Raw genomic sequence first — 19,637 nt, 5'->3', positions numbered from 1 at the left:
GTATTGCACAAGATCCACCGAATACTTACCGAATACCTAGACTAAATAACAATTTCGTAAATTCTTACGACGAGTTAACTTCACAAACTTCTATGCAGCAAGGTACAGACGACCACGCTTAGATTCAGATATGATAGGTTGATGTGTATAAACAGCTTCTGACATTGAAAAGACGAGCCCAACTCCTTTATATTTTTTCAAGATATATTATTGCAAGTTCAGTAACATATTCCAGGTCACAGTGGATGTAGCTGAAACGTCTCTACTCATGAGTAATTATTGATTAGATCTCCTCCCTCTCGCTTGACACCTATCCTTCATATTACGGGGAAGCAACATTCCCGAATGTTCCTGACTGACAAGAACCATTACGCAATATGGCGCCACGCGACGGACCGAATATTGAATCATCTTAAACTGTATACCTCGCTCTGGAACTCTTTTAAAAGAACCCATCGATATTTTCGAGTTACAGTTACCTTAACGTATATGAAAGGTAATAAATTGTTTTATTTTTATATCAACATATTTGGAAAAAAAAATGAGCAGTTTTCCTAAGTTTTGTTATACAATATCCATATATTAAGTGTACATATAACAGTGAGCAATATATTTGAAGCTCAATAAGTATTATGAATTTTAAATAAATTGATAAAACGGCCAACATTAATAATCCTAACTGTGGCGAAATTTCACCAGTTTATACTAAATAGCCCGATGAGCTGGGCTGATCACAAGGTCTGAAGGACTAACTTCTCAAAACCATTGGGGAAGTAAGTAGAATACGGCTATATTTTAACAAAATTTATTATAAAAATAATAATCTAATACGAGAAACATGAAAATTAAACCTTTACTTGACATACAAAGAGATACTTGACTTAAAGAACATGTGCGTGACCGAAAAAAACTATGTCCGCATCGGACTCAAGATTTTAGCAAAATTAATTGAACATTTAGAAAGTTATCACGATAAACGCCTTACCGAGACCTTTTTACGTACTTCACATAATAACACTGATCCCCTGGCACAAGGATCGATGAAATATTTACAGATACAAACTTTACATAACTCTAACAAGACCTATATGGAAACCGACCTGGGTACACTAGGGTGGGGAGAGAGAACAATTAGGACTTACTGTGGTTGGGGACGTCGGATCAAAGAGGCAGAGCGAGAGTCTGCAACCTCCGACGTCACCTTTTCCCGCAATTTTTCCTGAACCTAAATTTCAAGATTGGATTTTTTTATCATGTTACAATAGAATGACGTTATTTTTCTTAATCTTAAATTACAAGTGGTTGATTTCTTTAATCTCAGCGCCTCCCCTACCAGGCGGTTTCTCTTTTTGGTTCTAAACATTCTCATCTTGAACGACATTCATTCGCCCGCGAGTTCTCTCCTCTCCCTCCAATTTGACGCAATCGTAGGCGGAGTCAAATGGCGGGAATTTTGATTGATCAGGTCGAAATTCCCGACATCCTCCACGCCCCAAAAAAGGAGCGATGAAACGTCGGTCAATTGGATAGGGCTGGACTCAGGGTGGGGGGAGTGACTTACTCCGAGACTTTGTTAGGCTCGCTGCGTAGCGCTCCGCAACGACTCGAACAGAGTACGCATAATGTACAACACAAAGCAATGTTACCCCGGGGCAATAAACACAATCAATAATATACATATAGCCATACAACAGTTCAAATTAGGCAATGGGCCTAGCAATTCTAATGCACTCGTGTATAATACATATAAGGAACAGCAGAAATTGGAGAATAATGGACACATACATATTACAAATTTCAAATGGCAAAGCAAGTAGGCAATGGGCCTAAGACAATCAGAAAATGGCAATGGAAATGCATACATTACAATTCAAATGCAAAGGCAATTAGGCAATCGGCCTAAAACAATCAGAAAATGGCAATGGAAATGCATACATAATTCAAATGCAAAGGCAATTAGGCAATGGGCCTAAGACAATTAGAAAATGGCAATGTAAATGCATACATAACAATTCAAATGCAAAGGCAATTAGGCAATGGGCCTAAAACAATCAGAAAATGGCAATGGAAATGCATACATAATTCAAATGCAAAGGCAATTAGGCAATGGGCCTAAAACAATCAGAAAATGGCAGAAAATGGCAATGTAAATGCATACATAACAATTCAAGTTCAGTCTGCCTTAACTCACATTAATCGAGACCTATATAGCTCTTCTACATACAGGCTATTACTTGATGGAGTACAAGAGGGAGGGGCTGGTTCTGTGCAACGCTCGGTCTGTACGCACGAGAGACCATCCCGTCCCCGTTCTCCACCCCCTACGCACTTCCAACTTCCGCAGATTCATGCACACCTCACAAACTCCACCCTCCCTACCTTCCAGATAAGACACGCCCCTTTTTCACTCATTGTTTACAGCTACGTTTTATATATTGTCACCTTTCAGCAGAGAGTCCATCAGTTCTCAATGTTTCGTGGCAGCCCTTCTCAATGGGCGTGCAGAACGTCCTTGTGCGTTCGTCTGCTCTGATTCAGTTTCATTTTCACTTCTCTCACTAACTGCATAGTTCTCACCTTTCTCGTCGTTGTCGTCCGTTCCTGTGGCTGATTGTTGAGTTGTCGTAGCTGGTGCCATACCCTGGTCATCCCCAGACATCTCCGCTATCCCTGGTATTCCGGCTGTCGAACTGTACGTGCCCTCTTCTTTATCATCGCCGTCGTCGTCATCTTCTCCTCCATCGTCATCCTCAGAGGGGGCTATTTCTAGGGGAACCAGGTGGCTGACAGCTCGCAGCGACTCGACACCCTCAAACAACACTTTAGCCGAACGCACGACTCCGTCATCGTCAGGATACGTCTCCACGACACGTCCTGGAGGCCATGTAGCTCTTTTCTTATTTTCTTTTTTAACTAGCACGATGTCTCCGGGTTGCAGCTTTGAGGGTTCCCCGGACCAACAGTCGTGCCGGGCTCTCAAGGCACTCAAGTATTCCCTTCTCCATCGTTCTCTGAACGCCTTCAGTGCATCTGTCAATCTTATGTAACGATCACGTAGCTTCCGAGAGGTGAAGGTTGCGTTGAGATGGTCGTCCGGTAAGATTGGTGCCATGAGGTAGACCTGGTGTCCTCTTAGCAAATGGGAGGGGGTGAGGACTTCATCCTCGCGCTCGTCACCGCTGTACATAAGCGGCCGACTGTTCACCGCTGCTTCTGCTTCTTTCACGAGGGTTAACACGTGGGCGTCCGGCAGGTACTTCTTTCCGAGGGCTATTCGGAGGGTCCGTTTCGTTACTCCTATCAAACGCTCGAAGAACCCACCTTTCCAAGGTGCACGGGGCGTCTGAAACCGCCACTTTATGCCAGTTTTCCTCAGGAACTGCTGGACTTCATCTTCTTCGTAAAGTCCCTGCAGGGGGTGGCTGGCAGCCTTGAAGGTTTGATGGTTATCGGACATGATGAGCTGCGGGGCACCATGGGTGGCAGTAAACCGTCTTAGTGCCAACACGAATTCTTCTGCTTCCAAAGAGGGACAAAAGTCAAGGTACACGGCTCTGCTAGCCATGCAGGTTATGATAAGTATATATCCTGGCCGCGTTTCGGTTTGTATGGCTGCTGTGTGGTCCACTCCGACCGCTGTGAAGGGTTTTGTGAGGGTGATCCTTTCCTTTGGCAGCGGGGGGGGGGGGGGGGGGGTGGTGGTGGCTGTCTCGTTAGAGTCTGGAAGGCTTGCTTGCATTCGGGGCATTGCCGCACGGTTCGCTTCGCAATGGGACGTAGACCCGCCACCCAACATTTCTGTCGAAAGATACCTATTAGAGTATTCACCCCACAATGCAAATGTAACTGATGTAAATAATTTAAATACATCCTAACTAAATGCCCTTTGGCTGGCAAGAGAATTAACTGATCAGTTTCTCCTACATGGGACACTCGTCCCCTGGTGCAGATGAGATTATCTACTAAAGCTAGATTCAATTGTCTGACAAAATTAGCAACTTCACGAGGGGGTCTGACTCCGCCCTCTAAGTAGGCATAAACAGTAGGCAAATAATGTTTTTGCTCTAATTGTGCAACAATACTGAACAGATGCCGTTCTATCTTAGCAAACTTTAAAATTAGTCTGACTACTCTCAACAAGAATTGGAACCCTACTTCCCTTTTCAGGATGTCCCAAATCTCGCCTGGGGGGGTAGGACACATTTCCTCCCTTAACTCCTGTACCGCCGCTACTACGTGAGTTTGATGTAGTGGATCTTCCTCCTTGCAAGGAACAGGCTTTCCCGTGGTCCGGAGGAATTCTGGACCGTTCCTCCACAGGGAGTTAGCTTGCAATTGTCGAGCCGTTGCACCTCTGGATAGGATATCGGCAGGGTTCTGATGACTAGGGACATGGTTCAGACTGAAACTACAAACCTGCTGAATAAAAACAATCTCCGCCACTCTGTTAGAAACAAACACATTTTTATTAGACCTGGCATCGGGAGATGCTACCCATGCCAACGTTACCTTACTGTCGGTACACATTACTATTTCACGTGGCTCGATCAGTTCCCTGAGTGTTCTTGCTAGTCTGCTGCCTAACAACAAGGCCAGTAGCTCTAGCTTGGGGATCGTCAGTTTGCTCATCCCTTTCGGAGTGATCCTCATTTTGCTAGTTACCAAACTTACCCGTTTACAATCGTCCCTGGTATATGCCACTGTTCCATATGCCTTACTGCTGGCATCGGTGAACACATGAAGTTCTAAACCCCTTTTTCCTATCGATCTTTGAAAGGTGATGTCGCTCACCGCTTTCAAATCATTCAACAATTCACTTGCCTGTTTAGCCCTTTCTTCTCCTAACACGTCATCCCAACCTACATTATCCTCCCATAGTTGTTGGAGAAAAGTTTTCCCTTTACAAATAATGGGCTTATCAAACCTATTGGATCATAAATGGAGACTAACAGGGAAAGTACCCTACGCTTCGTAGGCACCCATCCCTCCCCCAACTCACAGATCCTTTTACTTTCTTTCACACACAATCTGTCCACGTCCCGGGCCCATCGCAGCCCGAGCACGTTCACACTCACAGGCTCACTCCACTGTTTCTCGCTATCGAAGGCCAAGTGATTGCTTGCCCACCCTTCCAAGGGCATACCCGCCCCTTTTAAGATGTTATGAACAGACTCATACTCTTGCCTCATATGTTCTAAATCCTCAAACGTGGCCAGATAGTTATCGACATAAAAAGATTTTACTAAATCTGGGCGCCCTTCCTCTTTAAAATGACAATTTAATATCTGTTGTAGCAAAAATGGACTGGCTGTGATGCCGAACACCACGACTCTAAAGGCGAAGGTAAGCGCTCGACCAGCTGCCTCGCGCCACAGAAATCGTGTATATTTGGTATCACGAGGATCTAACAAAACACGATGGAATGCTTTACTTATGTCGGCTAACATGGCATATCGGTTCAACCTAAACCTTATGATTAAACTATATGCTACCACTACCAAATTGGGCCCAGGTAAGAGACATTCATTCAATGACTTGCAACCCTTTGACTTTGCCAAGGCATTTTACACGATTCTAAGGGGGGTGGTACGGCTGTCTTTCTTAACCCCAAAGTGTGGCATGTAATAACCTTCCACTATGGGATTTTTCACCTCTGATATAAAACCTGCTTCGATATATTTATCTCTTACTCCCTGATATTGTTCAAAATATTTCCTATCCTTTCTGAACTTGGTCTGCAATGACTCTAACTGCGCCACAGCGTTACGATAATTTGTGTCTGGCTTAGCATCCGACCTGAATGGTAGGCTAACCTGATATCCCTCAGGTTTTCTCACAACGCTTTGCGATACCTTTCGCACGGCTTCGGCCTCGCGAACAGTGTATTGCTCAGATGGGGCGATGCCAACACGGTCTAATCGCCACCACTCGTCTACATCACACAGATATGGCTCGTCCGTGATTCTGCACACTCTCAACGTTCTTACTTGTTCGATCTTTTCCCCTTGGAACAGCCACTGTGGCACCTTCCCGTACGGGGACATACCATTATGCGTCAAGAAGAGATTTATCCCATCTATTTTTTCAACACTTATAATAAAATAGCTAAAATAATCAGCCCCAACTAATATGTGAACGTTCTTCATGGTATCTGATTGGTTTGCTGGATCGGCTAACGTGACTCCCTTGGTCAACAGATGCTGTCTGACCTTCACATAACCAGCGTTATGTATCGGGACGTCCACGTGTTCGTGTGCCACCAACTTCATACGCATGATTCTTTTCCCCATTTCAACCCTGCAACTTACCACATCGTATTGTCCGCTTATTTCCTCGGAACCAAACGGAGCTATATTCAAGGATACTCTTCCTACCACCGGTAGGCCTAATTGACGGGCAATTTTTGCTGAGATGAAGCTCCTCTGGCTTCCTGAGTCGAGAAATAGGCGGACTCGCTTACTACCTTGCTTTTGATGAATACCTGCCATGGCTGTTGGTAAGATAGTGCATGGGAGGTCCACATCAGACCTCTGCGCGATCTTTGCGCTTGTGCATGGTTTAGATTCTACTTTAACTTTGGATGGACGGGGGGCAGTTTCGTTCTGCGCAGGCGTCGCATTTACTACGGGGCGGGACGTTGTTGATTGACTATTACTACTATGACTAGGGATTGATTGCGGTCTACCCGCATCGCAAATTGCAGTGTGGTGCTTAGCATTACAGTTTCTACAGGAATTTGAAACGGGACATTTATCGCTACGATGGCCTGATTTCGTGCAATTAAAACAAAGACCCCTTTTTAGCAAAATGCGACGTCTAGCAGCTACGTCAGTGACTTGGCGACATCCGTGAGGCAGATGCCGTTCGTTACAAAATGGGCAGAAATTATTGTGGATGGGATGGGTTTTCGGTCTTACACTACTGTCTGGTCTTTTGTCACTCTCAAGACTGTCGTCTCTCTGCAACGCATCGTCTTCTAACATTCTCACAATAAAATCTATTGCCTCAAAAAACTCGTCCAAGGTATAGTCGCATTTTCTCAAATGCTCTACCACTTTGCGGTAGAGCTTTCCCTCTGACAGTTTTTGATTAATGAGGCTCATGACCATGCCCTGGCCTATGTCATTGGTACTCAGTCTTTTGATTTGTTCAATAATGATGGTCAACTCAAAACGGAACCTTTTGAGTTCTACTGGGTTTAGTGACGGCACAAAGATGTTGGCTAATTTAGGGTGAAGAATCACGAGTGTCTGGTGCACGTTGCCATATTGCTTATCTAATAGGTCTAATGCTACACTATAGTTCGCGGCGGTTACACTTAGAGATTTGATGATTCTAAGTGGCTCTTTGCCCAACGTCCCCAATAAATATGTGAATTCAGACACTTCGTCTAAATCAGCTCTTCTATCCACGTGGATTGTGAATAGTTCACGGTACGATGCGTACTCTTGCACTTCCCCTTCAAACGTGGGGAGAGGCAGCGGCTTCAACCTGGGGAGGGCAACATTCCCCGTTGAAGGGCCTTTCACATTATCTATTCTATTATACAATAGGGTGGAAGCACGTGTAGCTTCACCTAACATGTGCCTGATTCGGGCTTCGATACTAGATTCTAGTTTCACGCGCTGGCTTTTATATAGTTCTTTAAGCTGTCGGACCTCTGCCTGCAACTCCGTTACCAAATTCTGGTAAACGGACTCTGAGTAGGTCTCTATCAGCGCCCTTTACGTTTCGCTCAGTAAGTCTTGCACTAGGCCCATCGACGCCTCGATGTGCACGATCGTGGCCACCGCCATTTTGACTATTTACGTTAATTAGGGGGGTTGACAAAACAAGAAGAAAGATTACGTTTACGTTATGAAGAAAGGGACAAGAAAAATCAATACGAGACGTTGAGGACCTTTTAATTGTTACGTCTCTCCCTCTCCCTCCTAATCAACCTCATCAGCCGGTTGAGGAAAACGTTGCGGATTGATTGGTCAAAGTGGACCCTATCTCTTAACCTGCCCTCGCGGTAGGCTCTGGAGTTCATCGGCAGGTGTCTCACACCATACTGATGCCTCTTTGAACAATATTTCGAAACTCTGGCTTTGAAATTCTTTACTTTACTAATGTACTCTGTTGAATTAACTGCGAATCGGTTATTGGGTAGATACTCCCTAACCTCTGCGTCACAAATTGCTGTGATCCCCGCTATGCTCCTCAATCGCTCAATGAGGACCCTCAAATTATCCCACACAGTTTTGGGATGTTCATTAGCCAGGTCGTTCCCTCCTGAGTATAAAATAACCAAATCGTACCTCTTGTCCCAGAATTCTAACTGTTCGTTCAAGAAATGGTGGACTAGGCCCCCCGGCCTGCGGTAAATTTCTATCTCGTTACCTGAACATTGAGGTAGATTTGGTGGGAGTTGGCTGTGCCCTATTAACGCTACTCTAAAACTCATACTCTAATTAAGTCCCGTCCGGCTCTGGGAAGCGTTTGTGATCCGGTTCAAAGGACCAAATGTGGCGAAATTTCACCGGTTTATACTAAATAGCCCGATGTGCTGGGCTGATCACAAGGTCTGAAGGACTAACTTCTCAAAACCATTGGGGAAGTAAGTAGAATACGGCTATATTTCAACAAAATTTATTATAAAAATAATAATCTAATACGAGAAACATGAAAATTAAACCTTTACTTGACATACAAAGAGATACTTGACTTAAAGAACATGTGCGTGACCGAAAAAAACCATGTCCGCATCGGACTCAAGATTTTAGCAAAATTAATTGAACATTTAGAAAGTTATCACGATAAACTCCTTACCGAGACCTTTTTACGTACTTTTCACAATAACACTGATCCCCTGGCACAAGGATCGATGAAATATTTACAGATACAAACTTTACATAACTCTAACAAGACCTACATGGAAACCAACCTGGGTACACTAGGGTGGGGAGAGAGAACAATTAGGACTTACTGTGGTTGGGGACGTCGGATCAAAGAGGCAGAGCGAGCCTATGCAACCTCCGACGTCACCTTTTCCCGCAATTTTTCCTGAACCTAAATTTCTAGATTGGATTTTTTTATCATGTTACAATAGAATGACGTTATTTTTCTTAATCTTAAATTACAAGTGGTTGATTTCTTTAGTCTCAGCGCCTCCCCTACCAGGCGGTTTCTCTTTTTGGTTCTAAACATTCTCGTCTTGAACGACATTCATTCGCCCGCGAGTTCTCTCCTCTCCCTCCAATTTGACGCAATCGTAGGCGGAGTCAAATGGCGGGAATTTTGATTGATCAGGTCGAAATTCCCGACACTAACCTTGATAAAAAAAAATTTTTACTAATGATAAAAAAATCACAAACAAGATTAAATAAATATAGCAATGACACAAACAGGAGAAATCATTTATTCAAATAGATTTATAATAACTAAATATTGACTATACACAAATTTCTAAACTTATTCAAAAGAATAGTAATGTGTAATAACGAGTGCTACGTATCTAAACTGATAAAAAAAATATTAGGGTATCCCGATTTCTTGACGAAGGCACTTTTGGTACAATTGGATATACCATGGCAATTTGGTGTAAAATAATAGATTTTTAAAGGTTTATTTACTATAAATGTTTTCCATGGTTTACCTGACATCATGTATGATTGGGTGATAGAGCTTTAACAAATATATAATGAAATACATACAGATGGAACTTTCATATATATATATATATATATATATATATATATATATATATATATATATATATATATATATATATATATATATATATATATATATATATAGTGGTACCTCTATATACGAATTTAATCCGTTCCACAGCCGACTTCGGATGTAGAAAATGTTCAGATGTCGAAATGAATTTTCCCATCAGAATACATTGAAATGGGATTAATCCGTGGTTGAGCCCAAAAACCTATGATAACTCCTTAATAAATTACTACACATAATTACACATTACAATATGCACACTAAATTAGATAATAGACATGTAAAAAAGAATAATTATCAAAAAATGATATATAAGAAACGGGTTTTTAGCGTCACTTTACCTTAGAAAATCCAACGCAGGTGTTGTTGGTCTTGCTATGCAGAGAGGAGACGGACGGGCGGCGAGGAGGTAGAGAGGTTGACTACGATAAACGTACACTACTGTAACTTATTCTAACTTAACACTAAGTGAACTTTAACCTAACTTAGCTTATTTATTCTCTTTTATTTTCATATTTTAAATTTTTTTTTTTACATTTTCTTTTATTTTTTGATGATTAATTTTAATCACTTTCACTCTCTCCACTTAAAATTGATTGAATTTTTTTTTCTCTCCACTCTTTGCCGTTTTCTTTGAACCACTTCCATCCTCTTCATAACGAGTTCACTTTGTAGTTTTTTTAAAAAAGCTATCGATAGAAAGATGCTTTGTACAGCTTTTCAGAATGTTTCGAAAATGAGTTAGGCAAACATCATCGAACTGCGCAACTACATGACAAACCTGCAATTATTTTGGATGGTATTCATCGATGAAGTCGACCACGTCTTGATATTTTCCTAACACCTCTTTTATTTGCGCCGAACCTAACACATGTTCTCCCTCCTCGATCCCTTCCTCGTCATCACTCATGTGCTCAGACATAGCATGGAGTTCCTTTATCTCCTCTGTGGTAAGTTCGTCGTGATGTTCGGCGACGAGTTCCGTAATGTCATCTGCGTCGACCTCCAAACCCATGGACTTGCCAAGGGAGAAGATTTCCTCTACGTCTTCCGCTGCACTCACCACGGGATCAGGTTCAGGGTCAAAACTTTCGAAATCTCGGGGAGAAATTGCATCAGGTCACAGCTTCTTCCAGGCAGAATTGAGGGTTCGTCGAGTCAATCCCACCCAAGCCTGATCTATGATCTTCAAGCAGTGCACGATGTTGAAGTGGCTTTTCCAAAATTCACGCAAAGTTAAGTTTGTGCTTTGCGTGACATTAAAGCACTGCTTGAATAGGTGCTTGGTGTAGAGCTTCTTGAAATTCGAGATGACTTGCTGGTCCATGGGCTGGAGGATAGAGGTGGCATTCGGTGGAAGATACAGCACCTTTATGAACTTGAATTCATCGAAGATATCATCTTCAAGTCCGGGGGGGTGAGCGGGTGCACTGTCAAGGCATATCAGGCACTTGAAAGGCAATTTCTGCTCATGAAGATACTTCTTCACAGAAGGACCGAAAACTTGGTTAACCCATTGGACAAAGAACTGGCTAGTGACCCAGGCCTTCGAGTTGGATCGCCAGAAAACATGAAGCTGGTCCTTATCGAAGTTGTGTGCCTTAAAGGCCCTAGGGTTCTCAGAATGGTAAACCAGTAAGGGCTTGACTTTAAAAGTCCCCGCTAGCGTTGGCACATAGGGCAAGAGTCAACCGATCCTTCATTGGTTTATGCTCAGGCAATTTCTCCTCTTCGGCGGTGATGTAGGTTCGACTGGGCATTTTCTTCAAAAATAGCCCGGTTTCATCACAATTAAACACCTGCTGCTCTACGTAGCCTTCTTCCTGCACGATCGTTTCAAAGCTCTTCACAAAGTCAGCTGCAGCCTTTGTGTCCACACTAGCAGCCTCTCCGTGGCGAACAACTGAATGAATCCCGGACCATTTCTTAAATTTCTCAAACCAGCCACGAGATGCCTTGAAATCCTCTGAGGAAGGTTCGGTTGAACTCTCCCAGCATCACCCCTAGAGCTCTCCTCCTTCAAGTCCGTGAAGATGGCGTGCGCCTTCTCGCAGATGATAGTTTCGGTGATGGTGTCGCCAACAATCTCTCTCTCCTTGATCCAGATTAGCAGAAGTCATTCCATCTCTTCTATGATAGGGCTACGACGTTTTGAAATGATGGTGATCCCCTTAGAAGGTTTCACTGCTTTAATGGCTTCTTTCTGTGTCAAGATTGTCAAGATCGTCGACATATTACGACCATATTCTTTTGCAAGTTCACTCACGCGGACGCCACGCTCATGTTTTTCAATAATTTTTTGCTTAAAGTCTAAAGAAAGCATTTCCTTCTTCCTTTTCTCACCACTACCACTACCACTTGCAGAACTAAGCCTTTTAGGACCCATGCTTTACGTAAATTACCGTAAAAGGATGCATGTAAAAAGTCACGATTAAAACACGAAGCCAACGAGAACAGAGGAATGACCCAAGCCGCGCTAATTGAGGGTCCCTCCGAGGTTGAAGTGCTGCCTTCTATCGGCGGAAATAAAAAATACATCCGGCGCTATGAGTACCACCTACGCGTACGGGTATTGCTTACTTCGGGTGACGAAAAAAAATTCGGGTGTAGAATAGGAACGTGTTCGAATTGTACTTCGCGTGTTGAAAAATTCGGATACAACCAGTACGACGAAAATTGCCTACTTTGTGTGTCAAAATAAAATTTGGGTGTAGAGTTGAAAAATTGCTCGAATTTTACTTCGGATGTTGGAAAATTCGGATGTAGATACGTTCGTATGTAGAGGTTCCACTGTATATATATATATATATATATATATATATATATATATATATATATATATATGTATATATATATATATATATATATATATATATATATATATATATATATATATATATATATATATATATATATATATATATATATATATATATATATATATATATACAGTCAGCGCGGATCCCTGTGTCCGGGTAGTGGGCCGGACACAGCGTTCTGCGTAAATCGGAGGCATGCGGTTTTTCGGGGAAAAAATCGACTGGGACAAATTGACTAATTGGCATCTTTTTATACAAGTTGGCATCTACATATCTGGTAGGTGGAAGCTAGTCAGTGTGATTCCTGAAGTCGTGGAGTGAGGTTGTGTCAGGTTGAGAGGACCGAGTTGCAATCGTTCTTTTGTGAGTTCGCGTGGCATTTTTGTCTAGACCCCGTACAAGTCACGATGACATTGTTAGAGTCATAACTTGTCATAAGTTAGGTCTGCAAACAAAGGAAATAGTGAAGAATACTGGCGTGAACGAGAGAACAGTGAGGCGCTTGGTGGCCAAGTTCAAGGCTGGTTTCCCCCCCCCCCCGGAATATTCCTGATCGTACTTTAGTGATTTTAAAGCGAAGCCTAGAAGAAAATCCTACATTAACTGCTAAGCAACTGAAAGAACAGAACCCTAAATTGTTGAGCGACGTCAGTGTTCGTACGATTCAGGAAAACCTGTCGAAGCGCCTTGACTACGAGAAAGTGATTGCGAGAAAGAAGCCCGCTTTAACTGAGAGACAGAGAAAGAGGAGGGTTGGTTTTGCCAAGACATACAAGGAATGGACCCTGGAGCAGTGGCGAAGTGTCTTGTGGAGTGACGAAGCAACCTTTTGTGTGAGTGAGACGACCGGGAAAAAAGTGTGGAGGCGAAAGGGGTCAGATCCTCTTAAGCCTAATCTCACGGCCAAGACAGTTAAGCACCCAGCATCGCTTATGGTATGGGGTACGTTTGCCTACGGTGGCGCCCCAAGCCTTGTTGTTTTGCCTAAAGGCATAACGGTTAATGCTGACCGATATTTGAACATTTTGAAAGACAATTTAGTGGATTGTTTTGCGGCTACAGGAGCTGAAATTTTTCAGCAGGACGGTGCCCCTTGCCATACGGCTAAGAAAGTGAAAAAATGGCTTGAAAATAGCGAAGTTAACTATATTACTGATTGGCCAGGTCAAAGTCCTGATATTTTGCCCATTGAGAACCTTTGGGCGATAGTTAACCCTGGATAGGTACGATGGGTCGTTTGCGACCCCGAGCGTCAAAAAAAAACAGGTTTTTCTCACGTGACTCACCCCCGTGACTGAATTTGTGGGTGATCGACCTGCAGGAGGTGTCTCCCCTACACGCTCTAGTAGTGTCCAGATGTGCATTGCTGTAGCTGTACTCCTTCCCCGATTTCTGAGACGCGTCGGGGTCGTTCGCGTCCGAGTTTACCCTTCTAAGGTAGTTTGCATAATTATCAAAGTTATTACGTATTATGAAATTGTCGTAGAATGGTGCAACTTGTATAGGTTATCAGTTGTGGAAAGTCTTGGTGGATTGTTTGGCTACCATGTGCATGTTTTTTTTTTAGTTAAAATGTCGTTCATCACCACGAGGACCATTTTACCGCGAGTGCCCCTTTTTCATTTTTTTTCATTTTTTTGCCAAGTCATTTTTCCGTAAGATATTGCCAAATAGTGTCGTAAAACTTTTGCTTGTTTAGTGTTGGAAAGTGTGTCTAGATGATCTGGCTACCCATGCATGACTTTGTTTTTGTCAGATACGACGTAGTTATTGGTATATTGGGTATTTAACTGCGGTTACCAATTTCTGTTTTTTTTTTCAATATTTGTAAAAATTACTACGTAGTAAGGAATTGCCGTATATTATTCATTTTTTTTTCATGTTTATGTGTTAGAAAGTGTGCCTTGATGGTTGGGCTAACACGTGCATGTCTTTTTTTTTATCTGAGATGTCGTATATTAGAATGTCGGGCATTTTACCACGAGTGTCCCTTTTTCATTTTTTTTCATTTTTTTGCCAAGTCATTTTTCCGTAAGATATTGCGAAATAGTGTCGTAAAACTTTTGCTTTTTTAATGTTGGAAAGTGTGTCTAGATTATCTGGCTACCCATGCGTGATTTTGTTTTTGTCAGATACGACGTAGTTATTGGTATATTGGGTATTTAACTGCGGTTGCCAATTTGTTTTTTTTCAATATTTGTAAAAATTTACTAAGTAGTAAGGAATTGCCGTATATTATTGATTTTTTTTTCATGTTTATGTGTTAGAAAGTGTGCCTTGATGGTTGGGATAACACGTGCATGCCTTTTTTTTTTATCTGAGATGCCGTATATTAGAATGTTGGGCATTTTTCCGCGAGTGCCCCTTTTTATTTGTTTTGCATTTTTTTGCTTAGTCATGTTACCGTAAGGAATTGGCAAGTAGTGTCGCAAAACGTATATTTTTATAGTGTTGGAAAGTGTTTCTAGATGATCTGGCTACCCATGCCTATTTTTTTTTAGCCAGATATGGCGTATATATAAGTATGTGTTCGATTTTCCTGTGATTGCCATTTTTTCGTTTTTTCCCATTTCTTTCAAAATTACTACGTACTAAGGAACTATCACAGAGTAATATTTCATTTATATGTTTATTTGTCGGAAAATATGCCTTGATGGTTTGCCTAGCACGTGGCTGAAATTTTTTTTTTCTGAAATGCCGTATATTAGAATGGCCATTTTTCCACGAGTGCCCCTTTTTATTTGTTTTGCATTTTTTTGCTTAGTCATGTTACCGTAAGGAATTGGCAAGTAGTGTCGCAAAACTTATAATTTTATAGTGTTGGAAAGTGTTTCTAGATGATCTGGCTACCCATGCCTATCTTCTTTTTTTAGCCAGATATGGCGTATATATAGGTATGTGTTCGATTTTCCTGTGATTGCCATTTTTTTCGTTTTTTCCCATTTCTTTCAAAATTACTACGTACTAAGGAACTATCACAGAGTAATTATTCATTTAGATGTTTATTTGTCGGAAAATGTGCCTTGATGGTTTGCCTAGCACGTGGCTGAATTTTTTTTTCTGAAATGCCGTATATTAGAATGTTAGCCATTTATCCGCGAGTGCCCCTTTTTATTTGTTTTGCATTTTTTCGCTTAGTCATGTTACCGTAAGGAATTGGCAAGTAGTGTCGCAAAACTTATATTTTTATAGTGTTGGAAAGTGTATCTAGATGATCTGGCTACCCATGCCTATCTTTTTTTTAGCCAGATATGGCGTATATATAGGTATGTGTTCGATTTTCCGGTGATTGCCATTTTTTCGTTTTTTCCCAATTCTTTCAAAATTACTACGTACTAAGGAACTATCACAGAGTAATGATTCCTCTAGATGTTTATTTGTCGGAAAATTTTGTTCACTTTTTTTTTGATTGAATATTTTTTTAGCTAAAATATTGTTTTACATTTTTTTTTTTCGATTTTATTTCCCTTCAAAAAAGTTTTTTTGGGTCAGAATTTTAATTTTATAGTCGTAAAATAATCGACAATTATCCAGCAACCCACCATACAATTTTTATGCATATCCAATAATAATTAGATTAGTAAATAACACCTTGAAATTGACATACCCTTCCTACATTTCAAGTGGCAGATTAGGGAGTCTGAGTCAGTGTGGTTGGCGGCCATTTTGTGGACATATCCGAAGCGTAAGCTGCCCTATCTATATATATTCTTGTTCCCTATAGAATTTGTGATATTTTGGTATATTTTTACCTGCATAAATATCATATTATATATTAAATATATGTATTTTTTTACGAAATTTCTAAGTACTCAAAAAATTACCTTTAGATATGGCCCCTGATATAAATGTAATTTAAAAAATAATGAAGATTTTTTTACATATTTCTATTTTAGGATAACATATGTTTATTCCCTAAAAAAATTAGCCACTTCCTATTTCATTTGGGTACCCAAAAAAATTCATGAAATTTGGACAAATTTTTTTGGCCAAAAAAAGTTACCCTTTTTTTCTCATTTCTGATCTTCACCTCCATGGGTCTGACTTCATCCAAAATACATCAAGATGTGTCCTAAACATTCAAGAATCAATTCCTAAAAGGATTTGTGTATATATGTATAAACTTTTTTTTATGAATTTTTATGTCAGGTCTTTTTTTTTCTACTTAATTTTTTAAAATATTTATAATAAATAGTTTTTCTGCAGATGAGTAGTATTTATCTTTACAGTTGTTTTAAGCATTCATTGAAGTTTTTTTTGGCAAAAGAAAAAAGGAGGTTACTGCAAAAACTGATTTTTCAAGAATTTTTTTTGGCGTCGGGGTCGTTCGCGTCCGAGTATACCCTTAAAGGGGTGTCCGAGGAGCGTACCTATCCAGGGTTAAAGCCCGCCTTCGTAAAGAAGTTACGACAAACGTCACATTTCTCGAGGCGGCGCTCCATAAGGTGTGGGCTGAAGTACCGGCAGAAATTCTTCAGAATTTAGCAGAAAGCGTTCCTCAACGACTTTTGGAGGTCAAGAAGAGGAAAGGCTACCCTATACACAAGTAGCAGGGATATTGGTGAGTGTTCAATTAAATTTTTATTGATTTATATCGTGTATTAGTGTAGATATGGGGGGGGGACCAAAATGAATGCACGGCGGATGCTGCCCGGACAGAGCGATCCACGCTGACTGTATATATATATATATATATATATATATATATATATATATATATATATATATATATATATATATATATATATACATATATATATATATATATATATATATATATATATATATATATATATATATATATATATATATTATATCTATATATATATATATATATATATATATATATATATATATATATAAAACTGCGTATACATATGTACTTAAGCATATATATGATTATATATATATATATATATATATATATATATATATACATATATATATGTATATATATATATATATATATATATATATATATATATATATATATATATATATATATATATATATATATATATATATATATATATATATATAAATGTATATGTGTGTGTGTGTGTGTGAATATATATACTGTGTATATATATACTGTATAGATATATATATATATATATATATATATATATATATATATATATATATATATGTATATATGTATATATACTGTATATATATATATATATATATATATATATATATATATATATATATATATATATATATATATATATATATATATATATATATATATATAAATGTATATACATACATACATACATATACCAAAGGCACTTCCCCCAATTTTGGGGGGTAGCCGACAACAACAAGAAACAAAACAAAAAGGGGACCTCTACTCTCTACGTTCCTCCAGCCTAACCAGGGACTCAGCCGAGTTCAGCTGGTACTGCTAGGGTGCCACAGCCCAACCTCCCACATTTCCACCACGGATGAAGCTTCATACTGCTGAGTCCCCTACTGCTGCTACCTCCGCGGTCATCTAAGGCACCGGAGGAAGCAGCAGGGCCTACCGGAACTGCGTCACAATCGCTCGCCATTCATTCCTATTTCTAGCACGCTCTCTTGCCTCTCTCACATCTATCCTCCTATCACCCAGAGCTTTCTTCACACCATCCATCCACCCAAACCTTGGCCTTCCTCTTGTACTTCTCCCATCAACTCTTGCATTCATCACCTTCTTTAGCAGACAGCTATTTTCCATTCTCTCAACATGGCCAAACCACCTCAACACATTCATATCCACTCTAGCCGCTAACTCATTTCTTACACCCGTTCTCACCCTCACCACTTCGTTCCTAACCCTATCTACTCGAGATACACCAGCCATACTCCTCAGACACTTCATCTCAAACACATTCAATTTCTGTCTCTCCATCACTTTCATTCCCCACAACTCCGATCCATACATCACAGTTGGTACAATCACTTTCTCATATAGAACTCTCTTTACATTCATGCCCAATCCTCTATTTTTTACTACTCCCTTAACTGCCCCCAACACTTTGCAACCTTCATTCACTCTCTGACGTACATCTGCTTCCACTCCACCATTTGCTGCAACAACAGACCCCAAGTACTTAAACTGATCCACCTCCTCAAGTAACTCTCCATTCAACATGACATTCAACCTTGCACCACCTTCCCTTCTCGTACATCTCATAACCTTACTCTTACCCACATTAACTCTCAACTTCCTTCTCTCACACACCCTTCCAAATTCTGTCACTAGTCGGTCAAGCTTCTCTTCTGTGTCTGCTACCAGTACAGTATCATCCGCAAACAACAACTGATTTACCTCCCATTCATGATCATTCTCGCCTACCAGTTTTAATCCTCGTCCAAGCACTCTAGCATTCACCTCTCTCACCACTCCATCAACATACAAGTTAAACAACCACGGCGACATCACACATCCCTGTCTCAGCCCCACTCGCACCGGAAACCAATCGCTCACCTCATTTCCTATTCTAACACATGCTTTACTACCTGTGTAGAAACTTTTCACTGCTTGCAACAACCTTCCACCAACTCCATATAACCTCATCACATTCCACATTGCTTCCCTATCAACTCTATCATATGCTTTCTCCAGATCCATAAACGCAACATACACCTCCTTACCTTTTGCTAAATATTTCTCGCATATCTGCCTAACTGTAAAAATCTGATTCATACAACCCCTACCTCTTCTAAAACCACCCTGTACTTCCAAGATTGCATTCTCTGTTTTATCCTTAATCCTATTAATCAGTATTCTACCATACACTTTTCCAACTACACTCAACAAACTAATACCTCTTGAATTACAACACTCATGCACATCTCCCTTACCCTTATATAGTGGTACAATACATGCACAGACCCAATCTACTGGTACCATTGACAACACAAAACACACATTAAACAATCTCACCAACCATTCAAGTACAGTCACACCCCCTTCCTTCAACATCTCAGCTTTCACACCATCCATACCCGATGCTTTTCCTACTCTCGTTTCATCTAGTGCTCTCCTCACTTCCTCTATTGTAATCTCTCTCTCATTCTCATCTCCCATCACTGGCACCTCAACAC

This window comes from Palaemon carinicauda, chromosome 5 (genome assembly GCF_036898095.1).
Source record: "Palaemon carinicauda isolate YSFRI2023 chromosome 5, ASM3689809v2, whole genome shotgun sequence".
In the NCBI taxonomy this organism is placed as follows: domain Eukaryota; kingdom Metazoa; phylum Arthropoda; class Malacostraca; order Decapoda; family Palaemonidae; genus Palaemon; species Palaemon carinicauda.
The sequence above is the reverse complement of the archived record's forward strand: the minus strand, read 5'-3'. Positions refer to the sequence as shown.